A 14865-nucleotide genomic window follows, 5' to 3' on the forward strand; every position below is an offset into this window, starting at 1 on the left:
CGGCAATTATTTATTATTTAAATAATCAAAAACATTACTGTTAAGGTTAAGTTTGGTATATTTATAATTTATATCTATAATTACAAGTAATAATGCTTATAATTATTACATATTTTTAATATGTAAAATATGTTAATATGGAGAATTTTTAAAATGACTAGTATAAAAGAGCATGTTAGTGTGTTATTTCTCCAACCGGGTTATTGTTAATATCAATATTTCCTGCTACTTTGAAACATGCATATTCCCACCTAATTCTTATTGAAGATAAAAATACATCGATTTTAGGCTCATTGGTTAAAAAATTAAGTGTTTTTATTTGTCAGTGGGGGGGGGGGAGGAATTCCGAAAAAGACCCAAAATTAATTTTTAATTAGCTTTAAAAATTATTTTTTTTTGTAATACAGAAAATTGTTTCGTTTGATGAAATAGTTAAAATTTTACACATTTTGATATGATATTTTGTTTTAATAAACTTCGAAATTCGTATGTTTGTATTTACTTTAAATGAATTTTATTCATACAGATTTACTCGGAATCAAATTCTTTACAAGTTTTACATTTAAACATTTTAAAAACGTTAAAAATTGTTACGTATTTATTATCGTAAGGATGTCTTTTAAGAAAAATTAAAAGAAATCCGAGAATGAGATTAGGTTTTATAAATAAATATTTATTTACCAATAGTATGGAATTATGTAGTATATTTACTCGTTATTATTTAAATTTAATATTGAACGACAAACTGTGTAAACAGACATCTAAAGATACCCGCCCCATTAATTAAACCATTCATATTGTTAAATAAAATGATAATATGGTCTTTAAAATTAAATAGCATCCCTTGTAATTTTTCACTAGGCATGAATTAAAATTAACTAACCCTATCTAATTCAATACAAAACTTCTCACGAGATAATTCATTTAAAATCAGAAGTATACCTTTTTTTTTAAACATTCATACTCCAACATGCATAACAAAGAATAAAATAGTAGATAAAAGGTGTGCTGTTAGAGAGACCAGTCTGTTCAAAATACTATCAATCGGATTAATCTTAGAAGGTTGAATGAATAAAACAAAATCTATATAGTATCTGAGGATAAAAAAAAGGATTTGTGTTATTTCGAAAGGAACTGAATATTAAAAGATATTTATCTTTATATATGTATATATATATAGGATGATTCACGAAGAATATAATAAACTTTCAAGATAAGTACTTCTGGCGAAAATAAAATTCTTATGACCATAGCTTCGGAAACGCTTCTTTAGCGAGTGTCAGCTGGTGGTGAAAGATCTCACCCTGATTTCTACGGCTTCGGTAAAATTAAGCTAAACTGTAATTCTTGGGACCCAAATTAAGGGGTAAATTTAGTGGTTTTATATATGAAATCTGATCTGAAGATATGAAAACAAAAAATTAAGTCCCACAGCTGTATTTTTAGTAGTTTTCGAGAAATCAAAACAGAAAACTTAATTGTTGAAATTAGCTATTGGTATTCCCAACTTATGAAATAAATTCTTTCAAACAAATTTACATAAAATTAAGTTTTTAATTACCTTTAAATATTATTTTGTTAAAAAAATTTGTTTCGTTTGATTAAGTTAAAATTTTCAACATTTTGATATGATTATTTTTTTAATAAATGTTGAAATTTTTACGTTTGCATTTAGTTTCTGTGGATTTTATTCGGAATCCAATTCTTTACAAGTTTTAAATTCAAAAATAAAAAAATCTGATGTGGACACTACATGATTTCCTTGTACGCCTATTAAATTCCATACGAGTATACACATTTAAAAAAATGAAAAGTACATAAAATTTTATTTCGTTAATAACTTCTGATATTTTTTTATTGTTATTATTGAATTATTATTTATCGTAAAAACGTTTTTACAATCAGAGGTTAATAATTAATAATAAATCAATATATTTATATTAAAAAAAAAGTTAAAAAAGGAAAAAAAAGATGAAGTCTGATTCGAACCGATGTGCCTTCCCCTTGCAAAATATTTCATTAATTAAATTTTATTTGGCTATAACTCTGCAACTAATTAAAAATAGTATCACTTATGATATATCGTTGAAAAGCTCTCATTGAGCACTTATTAGTGCAGTTAAGAAAGAGTCCAAAATCCAAATTTTTTGGATTTTGGGCTTTTTTGGACACTTTTGGTCCAGTCGATTACACTCCAAAGGGGAGGTGGTGCACAACTAGATGTTAAAACAGTCATAAATCCAAAATTTCAACATATTAAAGGTAATCGTTTTTTAGTTATGCGAGATACATATGCACAGACGTGACGCCGAAACTATTCAAAATGGATATTTCCGTTGAAATCTGTAAACCGAAATTTTTCGCGATTATAATATTTCCTTCGTACAAGGAAGTAAAAATTTTAAAAAAAAACTTTAAAATTTGTATATATTTATTACCCATTTAACAAGTTATTTTATGCTAAACATAAAATAATATGTTTTTCGACACCAATCATTTGTTTTTTACACCATATTTCTCAAAACTATTAAACATACAGTTCTAGTATCTAATTTCAAATATTTGAAGTCAGATTTCATATAAAACCACTGAATATAACCCTTCATTTTGGTCGCAAGAATCATTGTCTAGTTTCACTTTATCGAAAGTGCAGAAATCAGGGCGAAACCTTTCGCCAGCTGACACTCGCTAAAGAAGCGAACTTATGTTTATATGAACCTTTTTCTTTATTTTCACTAGTAGAACATGTCCTGAAAGTTTATTACGTAAGGAAACGAGCAGGAAATTGATTTATTTAAAATTATTATAAGAACCAGATATATAACAGAATAATAACAATGTAAGTTCACGTAGTACAGGTTGAAGAAAAAGCTGTTAGACAAGAACCTTTCATTACTTTTTTATTTATATATAGAAGAAATAACAAATTTAAAATAAACTAAAAATCATACTAAATTTCTACTAATCCAACGATTAAGACTTAAAAAAAGTTAAGATGACCAACAATTATTGTAGTTAAATAAGAAATTATAATATAAAGAATTAAGAAAATAAGATGAACAGAATGATAATTGTTAAGACAATTATATAAGAATAAAAAAATCAGGTGTTTATGATAAATTAAAAGTAACACATACTATGAATTTATTAATTAATGAATCTGGTACATATTTTAAAATTAAAAAAAATAATAATTATTATTTCGCTTTTTCGAATGTTTTTTAAAAGATGATTTAATTTTTAAAACTGTAAAGAAGTCTTTAAATTTAAGAATTAATTAATTTTTTGCTTAAGACTACCCAGAAAAATTGCAAATCAGACTAGAATGAGAAAAGTGTAGTCTATCTTTGTTGGCTTCCAATTTGTATATAGAAGAGGAAATAAAGTAAATGAACGATTTGCCCTCGAAAACGTAGAAAAAATCCAAGAAAGGATGGTAAGAATATAAATATTTTTTAACATAGTTCTTTTATTGGAAATTAAAAATGGAAAGTATAAACGACACAAACTGCTAGGTGTCATCAGTCTAAAAATAAATAATAAATAAAAATAACAATGAAACAAAGTTGAGGAAATATATGAAAAGGAAATAACGATAACATATTTAAATAAACATGATGTTAGGACAGGAGAATATGATATTTCAGGAAAAGAAGAATTACGTTCAATATTACTTTCTCTGAGAATAATGATGTTTACTATGCAGTGAATTAATTCAGTGTGATGAAATCAATGTGTCACTTATAGAACTGAATATCACCATTTTTTTAGTCGGCTTGGTATGCTGATATATAATTATATTTTTGGACCAAAGAATAGAATAATGGGAAACCACTTCATTCCTCATCTACAAAGAGGAAAAGAAAAGGCTTACTTTGTAGTAAGCCTTTTCTTTTTTCTGTTTAGCTTGCAGAACCACCTTAAGGTATTACTTCAGAAGATGAATGAGGATGATATATATAAATTTAAATAAAGTGTAGTCCTGTACATTCTCAGATCGACCATTTCTGAGATATGTAGTTAATTGAAACCCAACCACCAAAAAACACCGGTATCAACGATTTAGTATTCAAATCCGTATGAAAGTAACTGCTTTTACCAGGATTTGAATCTTGGAACTCTCGACTTCGAAATCAGCTGATTTGCGATGACGATTTAATCACTAGACTAGTCCGGTGGGCTTTCGTAATAAGCCTGATAAGGAAATTTTGTTATTTGTTATTGTTGAAAATAACTGTCATTTTTGGGAGAAACTTATGATTCATGTAATATCGCGTACAACCATTACTGTTAAGTCTGTTAAAGCACTTTTTTTTTAATTATCAATTAATTGACTGGTTTAATGTTATTCTGTATTCCTTTCTGTTCTGCGTTAATCTTCTAACCATAACATATTTACTACATTCATCAATTATCTGATGTATATGAGTGTATTCAAATATTTGTCTTCTACAGTTTTCATCTTTTATACATCCTACATCCCTTAATTAACAAACATAGATATTCATTATTATGAAAAGAGTTAAATAAATTATTTTATTTATTAAATACATTTTTACTATAAGTTGGTGCCAAATTAAAAAGTAATACGTACTATGAACTTACTAATTTATTAAATTGGTACATATTTTAAACTTAAAAAAGAAAATTAAAAAATTAAATTTTTTATACTGTAAAGAAGTTTTTAAATTTATGAATTAATTTACTTTTTTGCTTGATAAATTAATTCACTACAGAAGAATATAAAGAAGCATGTACAGGGGAATATAGAAATGAGATTTTATATAGAATGAAAATACCTCGCTAACCGGGATTCGAACCCGGGACCTCCTGATGAATTGCTGAGACCCCTACCATTACGCTACGAAGAGCAGCTTTAATAATAAAAATTTAATTTTTTTATCTTTTACTACATTGTATTATTTGTTAAATTTTATTTAATAATTTTCTTTTTAATGTTTTTATTATACTTTTACGGTAAATATACAATTTTCTCGCAGTTGTTATCGTATCAAATTGATTTAAGAATCTTGTATAAAATATAGTTTACTTTTTACTACAGAAAAATTTAAACAAAAAAAAAAAAAATTATAGACTACATATCAATCAGCTTTCTCAGCTTTTTTGCTTTATTGTTACAAAATATATTATCAGTTTCTTTATCATTGATTCTTCGAACCAAGTAAATCTAGTAAATAAATAATTTATTGTACGAAGCGTTCTAATTTTGTAATAGAACACGGAGAAAAATGTGAAATCTTAAGAAAAAATGCAAGAACCTTCTACACTAATCGAAAGAATCGATCAGTGTACTACTAGCATAATAAATACAACATCGATTTATAGTAAAGTAAACTGCCTTCTTTTTGTTTAATTGAAGTGCTGGATTTATGACATGCATGCTTTATACGAAACAATTTTTTAATTAAGTTGAAACAGATAAATTTACGGCTTCATGTAATATTCAGTAGAATCACCCCACGGTAACTTTGTAAAAAAATCCTTTTTATTCCTATCAACTGACCTATTGTATTTTAAACATTATATATATACAGTCGTGAATAGATAATATTACTTGTTTGTATTTTATCCGCTAATTCGCTAACTTGTCAATAAATTAGTGACACCATTACTAAAAAAATTCGTTTTGTAATAAAAATATTTTTTTATTTGAATGTCCATGTCAGTAGAAATAATTAGTTTTTCGGATACTTTTAACTGTGATTTCTCGGGTTTTCTAAGAGCTTAAGAATGGATAGAGACTTTTAATAAAATAAACCCTTAAAAAACTAAAATCGATTTCAAAAAGAAAACGCAAAGTTAGCCTCTTTTTTTTTTTAATTTTGATAAATGAAAGTCGGTGTCAAATTGATAACGTTTAAAAAAATTATTAAAATAATTGGTGATAAAAAACTGGCCTTATAACTAGACACTTGTGATTTTTGATGATTTATTTGATTAAGGAAGAGGTTGATGAACAAAAACCAAATGATATACACTGTCCATCTTTACTTTCCTGCTCTCTAGAGCTATGATACCAACTTCTAACCTAACGGATAGGTAGCTGCGATTTTAATTTCAGTTCCTTCATGTCATTCAGTCCTGTTAAAGACTCGAAATAAATGGGTTTTGTTTTAACGAGTTCATTTCTTAGTAGTACACCGATGGGAATATCACATGTAGTATTTGCAACGGTGGCATCCTGACTGAGACAAGAACAAGGCTAAGAGATGCCTTTTGCCGGGTTTCTGAAGATGATCTCCGGTAAAGCCCATAAGGGCTAGGTATGGAGGGGGTGGCGTAGCGACCGGTACTGTCACATGGAGAGTGTCTTCCCGTACGGGATCAGGATGTTAACGTTTTCATGGGATGGGGGTTTTTTTGGGATCAATTTTCTAAAACGTTTTGCAAACATACCCTCAGTTTTATTAAGCTCAGTACATGTCTGCATATTTATCTTACATTAAACAAAAAAATTGCCCAAAACTACCTCTCCATTCCCCAAAAATTGAAAAAAGGTTTTTTTTTATTTATTGCTTATTTTTTAACCGAATTTTTTTAATGTCTTCCTAGGCATAACAGTAATGCAAATGATCCCAAGAAAATACCTTGTTTTTACATGGATTTGAATACTAGATCGTGGATACCGGTGTTCTTTGGTGGTTGGGTTTCAATTAACCACACATCTCAGGAATGGTCGAACTGAGAATGTACAAGACTAACACTTCATTTACACTCATACATATCATCCTCTGAAGAATTACCTAAACGGTAGTTACCGGAGGCTAAACAGGAAAAAGAAGAAGAAAATACCTTGGGGTTAATACTACGGGTGTGTGAACCGATCAGTTTAAAATTTAAAAATATCGATTTTTTTTGAATTTTTTAAAACCTTTTTTTTTGGTTTATTTTCACAAATAATTATTTTTCTACTATATAATAATAAATAACCAATGCCCAGGAAACTATGAAAAATTTATTATCATCTTTTATTTTAATAAGGAGAAGAATTATGCCACTTGTATTCAAAAATTTACGGGTAACTAACCGCATATAAAACCAAGATATATTATCCGTAGTGAAAGAGAATTATTATTTAACTTTTTATTTGTTTATTATTACACTGAGATATACGAAAGTGACATTATTTAGATAGCTTAATTGTTACATAACGTCCTTTATGATCCAAAACCAGAAACTTGGTTTTAAAGACTACAATTATTTAGAGTTACAGAAGGAGAACGCCATAAATTTTATTTGAATCGTGCTTGTTCGCGTGGATATTCTCATTATGTCAATTGTTAATATTTAATTTTTATTTCGTTATCTGATACATATGATGTAATTTTCTAATATCGTTTGTATTTTAATTGATGCTGATTTTGCAATACGTTTGATGTTAAAAATATATCGTAATAGGAACAAACAATGAGAAGTGCATTTCACGCTGCGTGATTCGACTAAAATAGTCAGTCATTCGGTCATTTTGTTTTAAAACAAAGAGGTATATTTATTTATATATCTGTTATATATATATATTTATTTGTATGTCTGTTATAATTTAGTTCGATTTAATTTTTTTCCGGAACAGTAACCTAAACCACACGCGATGTCAAATTGCCGTTTAATTAAATGTGTTACATTCTGTTTTGGAACTACCGTTTTTTTATGAACTAATGTTTTGTTTTTTTTTTTTATTCTAATATCCGTTAGACTGTATATAGAAACAACCAACTCTTACTGCACGGCAAAGCCTTAATAAAAAAAGGCTGGTATAATAACTTCACATTAAAAATAGACTACTAAAACCTTTTTGTTCATGATTTTTTTTGAAGTACACTACAACAATTAATGGCTAATGGGCTAATGCAATCGATATCTGAAATCTCGAATATAATATCAGAATTTAAAATTAGAATATCGCATCATATGTATAAATTTATATACATTTATACAAATTATATTAATTAATAATATAATAATTTATACTTAAACAAATATATTTTCGTCTTCACTTCTTAAAAATTACTATGTAAATTCATTAATAACTTGTTAATAAATTAAAAAAAGAAGAAAAACGGACTTCAAAAAACATAAAACCAGTAAAATTTAAAAAAATAAATATTGCTATTCAATTTATTAAGTATTATTAAAAAGTATAAACTCACCTTACCAGCAATTACTTTTGAAATATCTCAAAATCTTTCAGTCCTTAGACTATCGTCAGGAGATTAAAATATCATTATAAAATAAAGTAAAAAAAATAAAATATTAAGCAGTCATGACTGATTCCTAGTTATCAGTACACTGATTGAAATTTACAGTGTAATCTGGTGGAATAAAATAAAATCAACAGAAAATTATAAGATGTCTAAAATTTTCATAAAAGTATTTGGGTTATATGAATATCTTTTTCTAATATATGTTTAGCGAAGTTACAATTTTCTGGTTTATTATTTTTTGTACTATCGATGTGTTAGAAAATTTACGATTAGTCATACCAATATATATCATGTTACAATCTTCACAACCCAAACGATATACCCCTTGTGTATCAAGCTTACCATCATTATCATTTGATATCATATTATAATTATTATTAATATATTTGATTAATTTATTATTTGTAGTATATGCAGGTGTTATGTTAATTCTTTTATACAACTTTTCAATTTCTAGACCAACTGGAGAGTATACATTTTTTATATATACTTTTTCCTTTTTATCTGGTAATAATTTTATATTTTTATTGTATATTTTATTTATAATATTAATATTATAACCATTAGCAATAGCAATATTTTTAATTATTACTATTTCTTTGTTTAAAAGAAACTTTATCATTTTTTATATAATGTATGGCTCTACATAAAAGTGTATTAAAAACAGCCATCTTTTGGGACCATGGATGAAATGAATTGAAATTAATCATTTGAAGAAGATTTACGATATATATCTAAATTTATTTTATTTTATATCTAAAAATATTAAACAATTAATAATTTTCTATTTCTATTTTTATTAATATATCAGCGAAAACCATGTTTGAGAAATTACTATTCAATTTGTTTTTAAATTATGATTTTTTTGAAGTTCACGCTAAATTAAAAACAAAAAAAACTATAAAACATTTACTAATCTTAAACTAATTCCAAAAATTAAATTAAAAACATTTTTTTCTATAATTAGGTTTCCTTTCTTTCATAATTTTTTTACTTTTACAACCCTTTTTGTGTTTTTAACTTTTAATTTATAAATTTATTTTATTAATGTTAATCTTGAAAAGTACATTGAAATATGAACATAAAGATAAATAAATAAATAAATATAAATTTAAAATATACACAATTAAAATAATCGAATTTGGTCTATGAATATTCGGAATTTGATAAATATTTGAATACGAGAAAACTTGTATTCGTCTCATTATTTCATTAATAATTTATTACAGGATATGCTTTGATTTTTTAGAAACACTACATTAATGATTTTTATGTATTATAGTTTGAATATACGAAACAAATATGTCGTTTAAAAATCGTTCTGTTACATACAACGTATTCTGTTGTTATTATGAAATTAATATTTTATTACACGCATATCATACATCTTTATATTAATCATTAACACAATAAAAACGAAAATATTGAGTATGACATGTATTTTAAATGATAAATAATTATTTTTAATTTTGTAATTCATTAGTTATTCAGATAAACAGAATGTATATAGACAAACAGAATACATAAACAGAGTAGAATAGAATAGATAAAAAGAATGTATAGATAAACAGAATGTGACTTTCATAATCTATTCTACTCGTGAAAATATTGGAGTGTTCATATAAATATATATCCTAAAATGCTTCGTTTACAAGTTACGGTTACGGTAGTTAAAGATTTCGCTCGGTTTCAGCTACCCCGATGAAATGAGGGCGTACTGAAATCTGAAGGACATTACTTAAGGGCCAAAATTAGTGATTTCTTATGGCTTTTGACCAGAAAAATCGAATAAAGTAGGTTCCAGAACTGTATCTGTAATAGATTTTGAGAAATCTGGGGTGAAAATCAACATTTTGTTTGTTTATTATCCATTTAACGAAGTTATTGTACGTTAAACATAAAAAAACAGGGTCATTACCTCAATTTATTGGTTTTCACCCCAGATATCTCAAACACTAATGCAGATATGGTGCTGGAACCTATTTTATTCATTGTTTCAGGCCAAAAACCAAAAAAATCACTAACTTTAGCCCTTAATTAACTTCTTAAATGTCAGTACGACCTCATTTCACCGGCGTAGCTGAAATCCGAGCGAAATCTTTCACTAGCCGTAACTCGTAAACGAATCATTTTACGACGTAAGTTTATGTGAATTGTTTCCATTATTTTCACGAGTAGAATAGGTTATAAAAGTCCCGGAAGAACTTTTCGTGATACACTAAATCTATATATTATACGTATAAACATATTATATATATATATATATATATATATATATATATATTAGTAAAAGTGACTGTACCTAAGACTATATCTCTCCAACTAAACGTAAGCAGAACCGGTACTGCTTCCTCGACTGGTTAAATGGTTAACTTAGTCATGTTAGAGTAAAGTAAAATAGTATTTTAACATTATGTCCCTTTAAAAATATCTTGAAAAGTAATTCATCAGTTTTCTAATATACACTAGTTATACCATTTAATATTTAAAATACTTTCAGAGTGATTATTACATTTATTTGATAAATATATGATTGTACAAACCACATTTTGTATTAAATTAATTAAGAAAATATTGTTTTTTTTTATTTTTTAAATTAGAACATATTTTTTAATTTTATTTAGTGTTCTAAGTTATAAATTATTTTTAAATAATAAAAGTATTATTAATAAAAACCTAACTCTTCATAAATAAAAAATATATATATAATGTGAATTTTTCTCTCCAGGGAATATTTTTTTCAATGTTACATTAGAAAAAAAAAAATTAATTAACCTTTACGTCAGAAGTAAAATGTTTTATTATAAAATATGAGCAGATCATGAAATAAAAAGAAAACTAATAATACATTCATGACAGGACGGAAAATAACAAAATCTACTTAAAATTTACAACAAAGCATGTAAATTATTATAATCATAGAATGATTTTTGGGTCATGAAATGGTCGAATTTTATTTCTATGAAGTCTCATTATCGTTATTTCAAATAGTTATGTAAAGAAAGAAAAACTGTAACACTTTAATTCAAACAAACGAATATTACATGAACAGACAAGAAAATTGTTCAAATTACTGTACCATTCAAAAAAGAACAAAATATAAATAAACTAACTATAACTGCAATTATCCGAACGCCGAATATCCGGGTTGAATTGACAGACAATGATTTTCTCTCAATAAATACTATATATATATATATACATACACACACACACACACACACACGCGCACGCGCGCACGCACACAAATAAACATTTTTAGGAAGACCTTCCGAAGAATATATAGAGGGAATAAATAGTCATACGAAAGGAAAAACGCCTTCTCTGAACATATAAGAGAAGACTAGAGACAAATTAAAGAGAAAAATAAATAATTGTGTTTTCGTGATCGATATAATGAAAAGAATAAATAAATAGATACAAACTTCTTCTTACTTTTTCAAAACTGTATTAATAAAATTGACATAGTAATTAAAAATGTATAATGTAATTATTTATTACAAGTGTAATTAAGATTAATTGTCTGTATTACGTATACAATTATCCATAATTTTTTCTGTCATATTTATACGTAAAACTAAATTCATTTAAATTTTCTTTAACTTATACTACTATGGTTTTTTTACTCTAATTTTCTAATTGAAGATGCTTAATGGTAATTGGTTATTTTTTTTTTTTATTTTAATTTACTCAATTCAATTATCAGAATCTCCGTTTATCTGGATTGATTTAATCCTTAATTAATCAAAATAATTCTATTACACTATTATAACAAATAGATTCTTTAAATAATTACATAATTAAGATGGGAAAATAGATTTAAATAAAAAAGATGACCTATTATGAATATTATAAATTATTTATTTATTAATTAAAAATAATTATATTATTATTATTATTAAACAACTAATTTATATATAATCATCATTATTATTCCTCAATTAAATTCAATATTGTTTGTTTCTATTTAGAGAAAACTTAATAAAAACAAAAATTAAATCTTTTGTAATCATCAACCAGAACACGTTTACAAGGCGATATACATAAAATTTATTAAAAACAAGAGATAAATAAAAAAAACAATTAAAAAACATTAAACTCTTTAATATAGGATAATTAAAGAACGTGCGGGTGACAATTTTACATATAGTATTTTTATACAGTATAAATCTTTTTCAAATTTAAAAATTTGTTAAACATATATCAGTCTGTGACACTCCCGGTAACGTAAAGATTCCATCGCGAGGTCATACATCTAAATTGGTTCAGCCACTGACTGAGCTGCTACGGTAGAACAAACACATGAATTTGAAGCGGGTTGGTAGGCGAAGATTTACCTCAAACGACGAAGTCATACCTGAGACAGAAGCCTATTTTGGAGAGCTTGAGAAATCGTATTTTACTATAGGAATAAAATAGGACACTCAAGATGTCCGTATATGAAGCCTGCAGCGAAGGCAAAAGCCGTGTTAAAAAATCACCGACGTAAATGTAAACCGAGACATTTACATCGGTGACATCCCAACCGAAATCTGGTTTATTAATGTGAGGTGTAATCAGTTGATGGTCTATAAGACGATTCCCGTTAAAGCCCATCAGGGAAAAGAAGGGGAGCGGGTGGTGTGGCGACCGGAATCGTCACAATGTGGGCGTCTTACCCTACGGGGGTTGGGATGAAGGAATAAATAAGCTGGAAAAGAGAGGACTAAGTGTATTACGTTAATAAGCGACTATGTTGAAAAATAAAAAAAAAATTGGTAAGAAATTTTGGGTTTTCTTCCTTAGGCCGCGAATTTTCCGAACTACCCTCGTACGTACGTATACCCTAAATATATTATACTCTACATTACATTACTTTTTTTTTAAATACACTACACCCCTTCCTCAAAAAAAAAGGTAACACTTCAGTTACTTTTTTTTTTGCAGTCGTGTAATAAAAAACACTTACATTTGTTTCCGTCTAAACTATATTTACTATCAATATACTCGTATAATGCTTACAACTCTTGCTAAGTTTCATGTTCAGTTAACAAGTGATAGTTAACAAGAGATATGATATATTCACGAGATATGAGCATTTATAAAAATATCTGACAACACAGTTGTAGGAAAGTCCTACAACTGTGAGTTGTTTCTGATGCACAGCTTACACACACAACTTAATTTTAAATAAAATCTGATGTGGATACTACATGACACCCTTATACGCCTATTAAATTACATAGAGTTTTTTTTATATGAAAAGTTCATAAAATTTTATTTTATTAATAACTTCTGATATTTTTTGATTGTTATTATTAAAAAATCAATATATTTAAATTTAAAAAAATGTTAAAAAAAAGGAGATGACGTCTGATATGACTTCCCCTTATAAGATCCAAATATTTTGTTAATTAAAATTTCATTTGGCTATAACTCTGGAACCAATGAAAATAAGTACCACTTATGACATATCGTTGAAAATCTCTCAATGAGAGCTTATTACTGCAATTATGAAAAAGGCCAAAATCAAATTTTTTTTGAATTTTGGGTTTCAGTAGACACTTCTGTTTAGTCGATTGCAATAAAATGAGGAGGTGCACAACTGGATGTTACAACAGTCCTAAATCCAAAATTTCAACATTCTACAAGTAATCGTTTTTGAGTAAAATACGTACAGACGTCACTCTGAAACTAGAAAAAATGGATTCACGGATGGTCAAAATGGATATTTCCGTTGAAATTTGAATACCGACATTTTTTGCGATCACAATACTTCCTTTACTTCTTACAAGAAAGTAATATTTATCATTTTATTTAAATATAATATTTTTTCGTTTATTGAATTCAATGATTCTAATTAAAGCGCGCGCGCATAACGTATTTAATTCGTGCGGGTTTGACGGTACTTACGGTGATGGTTGACGCTAACTAAACTCATGTAACTTCACAACTAACACAGAACAAACTTCTCTGTACGGTAGGCAGACCGGTGTAGCCGCGGATTTAACCTACCAGGTACCGAGTTTGAGTCCCAGCCAGACCAAGTTACTTTTTTACACTTCAATTATTATTCATTTATTTAATTCTACCGGTCACCTGTGACGTCACAACATAGCAGACAACTATAACAGCTGTACGTCAGTGCTACACTAATGTTCCTTGTGGTGAAAAGGGGTACAATTGACACAGTATGCCTACTTAAGTGCTAGTTTAGAGAATTTTTTGGGGTGGGAGTGCGATTTTTCAAAAAAAGTTTTTTTTGTAAATATTGTTATTTTTTAATCGTTAACGAATGTACCTAAGAAAAATATGATCTTAAGTAGACAAAAAATTTCGAGATTTAAACCTTGCTCTACAGCCTCACCCCCTTGACCTTTTAAGTTGAAAATTTTATGGCATCAATGCCTTATATATAGAAGTAATCTGACCAAGTTTGGTCAAAATCGGTCCAGCAGTCATGGAGATGTAAGGTGTTAGATAACGAACACACATACGTACATCCGGAAAATTTCCATTCGGTTTTTTTGGGTTATTTAGGTGTGAAAACGTCAAAATCCGGTGAAAACCGCATATACCCAAATTGGACCGATTACAATACTTTCCTTTCTAGAAGTACAGCGCTATGTAGACGGGAAAGTAAAATGAATTTTACTGATAAATT

At 27.2% G+C, this 14865-nt stretch overlaps 1 protein-coding gene across 2 annotated transcripts in view; it reads right to left on the reverse strand.

The window, feature by feature from the left end:
• Positions 1 to 14865, reverse strand: part of LOC142329931 (uncharacterized) — a 255074-nt gene that overhangs the window by 79423 nt on the left and 160786 nt on the right. The window lies entirely within an intron of this gene.

This window comes from Lycorma delicatula, chromosome 9, assembly GCF_047948215.1.
Source record: "Lycorma delicatula isolate Av1 chromosome 9, ASM4794821v1, whole genome shotgun sequence".
In the NCBI taxonomy this organism is placed as follows: Eukaryota; Metazoa; Arthropoda; class Insecta; order Hemiptera; family Fulgoridae; genus Lycorma; species Lycorma delicatula.